Source organism: Arachis hypogaea, chromosome 11 (assembly GCF_003086295.3).
Source record: "Arachis hypogaea cultivar Tifrunner chromosome 11, arahy.Tifrunner.gnm2.J5K5, whole genome shotgun sequence".
Lineage (NCBI taxonomy): Eukaryota > Viridiplantae > Streptophyta > Magnoliopsida > Fabales > Fabaceae > Arachis > Arachis hypogaea.
Genome location: NC_092046.1, coordinates 27,932,644 through 27,936,293, shown reverse-complemented (window position 1 = coordinate 27,936,293; position 3,650 = coordinate 27,932,644). Strand labels below are relative to the sequence as shown.

Here is a 3,650-nt window from a genome sequence, read left to right as displayed (position 1 = left end):
CTGGGTCAAGCTACCCAACCCGGGATGATTGGCGATAAAGCGACCAACCTCTTCAGGTCAGACTACCCGACCTCTTCTAAAAGAGCTCGGCCAAATCGACAGGAAAGCCCAATAAAGGGCCCAAATAGAGGAACACGACCTAAATTCAAAGGCAAATCCCAGCCTACAGAGATAAAGGCGGTTCCCTTGAAGATAAGCTGACTTCATCCAAAACAGGATAAGATAAGATAAGATAACTAACTTATCTTATCAGAAAGGTCAGCCCACACTACTATAAATACACTGGAGCACCCAGGTATAACTCATACTCTGATTCTACTAAAAAACCTGTCTAATACCCATGCTAACTTAAGCATCGGAGTCTCTTGCAGGTACCCCCCACCCTCCGGTGGCCAAGGATCAGCAGTGCAGCAAGTCCAACAAGTCGGACACAACAGCTCTGGCCGCCACAGGCCGGCCGGACACGCTATCTCTGACCAGTACAGGAAATCTCATCCGAGATCGACCTCCAGTTTCAGGTAACCCTCGGAACAGTTATATTCTAACAATAAGCTTGAGCAGCATTGTCTACTCTAACATTGTTTAAAACCCTATTTCAACCATGTACTCTATTTAGAATTGCTTGAAATTTTTTTTTTGCATGGATTTCCCCTATTTGTGGTACAAACAGTCGATTGACTACTTTTTCAATATCATCGATACATCGAGCTATCTGCTCTATCCTTGCATTATTATTTTTCATTATAGAATTTAAAACGATAGCCATCTGCTATGTAAGCATATTGAATAAATCATGATGGTTATCCTCAATTTGTTGTCTAAACACAGCCAAAAATTTGACCGCGTTAGGAGACGTGGTTTTGACAGGAACTTGTCTTGACACCTCTGGAAATATAGAGGCACGTCCTTCACCAACTAACAACCTTACTAGAGTTGTCCCTGTGAATTGTGTCGAAATGACATTTGACATCACTATATTATGTTGCAGGGACATGGACACTGACCCTAAATATGGGGAATTATTCATCAAGTACTGATAAACATTATAATTTTCCATATTAGGGCTATAATTGGCTGGCATACCCATTGGCGTGGGATTATATACAAGGATTGTTCCTTGAAGTTGTTGTACCTCCTATCTATCCCATGTTGGGATTCTCCAATGGTAGGGAGTAATTTGGGGGCAACCCATATAGGGGCCATATAGCGGGCATAGTTGACGAAATTTTTTCTGTGATAACAGAGTTTGTCGTTCGATTTGATGGGCCAGCCTCTGTCTCTGGGCCTCTTGTATTTTCACTAGAGTCATTATTTGACGTATCCGTCAAACTAGAGGCTCTATCAGACATTATTAACTTGCCATTGCGTAATCGCATACAAATTTTGACACGTTACTTAACTCAGGGTCTCACCGGACGTGCCAATTTATTTCACTTGATTTTTGATAACCTCAACAAGGTTTGAATCAAACTTGTATCAAGATCTTAGTTCAGGGAGCATATACGACTCCTGAAAAAGAGTGGGCTCAACCCGGAAATTACTTAGAATTTGTGTCGAATGTTTGTGTAAAAACAAACTGCGTTGGAATATTGGTGATAAATTGTAGCAAATAAAAAGAAGTACAAAAAATAAATGAAAGCTTTAAATAAATAAAAGAGTAAATTTGAAATTGAAAAAAAAGCAAAATAACAATGAAATACTTAAAGCAAAGAAATGAAAAAAAATGAAATAAAACAAAAAGAAAAAAAGAAAAATAAAATAAAAGTATACTCCTAACCTCACATGCACTTGCACTCCATGATTTTTTGTTGTGTTGCATGGACTGAAAATTTTTGCAGAGTTTTTGTGTGATGATCTAGTGTTTTTTTATTGAAGTTCCAGAACTTGTCTGAGCTTCTCTTATTTATAAACCATGAAGATAAACTTATCATAAAAAATCTAACCCACGATCTTACTTCTTCCTTTTTCTCAAGTCATGACCTTGCCTTGACTATGAAAAATCTTGACTCTCAAATTTTGATATTCACGTTTTTTTTTATCTTCAAGTTCTATGTTTTCTTCAACTTGCTCCTCAATTTTTGCACCATTGTTTTTCACTCAACTTGAAGGTCGAAGAATAAGTCTTGATGTTCAAGAAAGGACAATAAATACTTTTCGGTTTCGATGTTCTTCACATCATCTTCTTTTCGATTTTAGCTTGCCCATCTCTATTTCTGTAGTTGAAATATTATTTCTATAGTTATAACAATTAGCAGTCGAAATGTCTTTTTATCGAGAAGGAAAAGTATAGGAAACCAAGTGTGTAACTAACTAAGAATTGAACAACTCAATTAATTATAATTATTAATAATTAATTTTAAATTCAAAATTTAAATAATTAGAAACTGATTAAGTAAATCTAATTAAAAACTATAAAAACTTTCTCCATCTCTTCCATATTAACCTACACACCCCAACAACAACACAGATTCTCTCCCTCACCGTCAGGCCCTCTCTACCCCCTGCCCTCACGCAAGACGACCTCAAGAAGTTTGCTGCCAACAAAGTCGTCGAGTACGTCAAGTCCGGCATGGTCCTTGGCCTCGGCACCGGCTCCACTGTTACTTCGTTGTTGCCAAGCTTGGTCATCTTCTCTCCACCGGTCAACTCTCTCCAACATCATCGGCGTCCCTACCTTCAAGCCCATTAAGGAACATGCACGTTCTCTCGGAATCCCGCTCTTTGTCCTCGACGACAATTCCCGCCTCGATCTTGTCATCGACGACGCCGATGAGGTGGACCCGACCTCAACCTTGTAAAAGGCTGCGGCGGCGCTCTTCCCTGCTGAAGGCCACCTTCGACAAGTTCATTGTGGTGGTCGATGAAACAAAATTCGTGTCAGGACTCGGAGGAGCGACCTTGCGATGCCAATGGAGGTGGTGCAGTTTTGCGGAAAGTACAATCTGGTTCAGTTTCAAGAATTGTTCAAGAAAGGAGTGGTGGAGCACGGGCTGTTTTTGAACAATTGCAAAAATATATAAAAAAAAAACATTCATTTAATATTAAAAAAAATCCTAATACTTGACAAAAGAAATGTCTAGCTATAGGATTTGAAAAAAAACCATATAATTCTTAAAAAAATAGAAATATCCATATTTGTAATACAAAAAATTTAAAAAATACATTAAAAAATATTTATTTAGTATGAAAATAAAAGACCATAATATTTAGCAGAAGAAATATTCATATATATTAACTTATCATTATTAAAAGACTAGTTTTGAGATCTAATTCATTAAAAAATTGGTAAAAATTAGCTGGACCTTAATTGATTTTCTAGCGTACTCTATCGGAAAAATCCACTTTAGTGTCAATATGGTTAAAAGAAAATGCATGTCTTAGTCCGGGTCTCTCTATAAGACGACAGCATTTATGGTAGATATGCAACGGACTTTTCAATTTCTTCTTCTTAAGAATCAAACCTTATGAATGCGCTGTAAACGTTATAATGATGAGGAATTTAGATTATTGAGTCCTATTACGTATTTGTTTATATTGGATTTAGATCCTCTAAAGTTTGAATTTCACTTTAGAGAATAAAGTGTGATCTCTCACCATTGATTTCATAGGTGGGACCAATAATAAATATGAAAGAGAAACTATTCAAGGGG

The 3,650-nt window shown here is 37.2% G+C and overlaps 1 pseudogene; it reads left to right on the top strand.

The window, feature by feature from the left end:
* The first annotated feature begins 956 nt into the window (after positions 1 to 956).
* On the top strand, positions 957 to 3,020 carry LOC112721192 (probable ribose-5-phosphate isomerase 3, chloroplastic; annotated as a pseudogene).
* Positions 3,021 to 3,650: the final 630 nt, after the last annotated feature.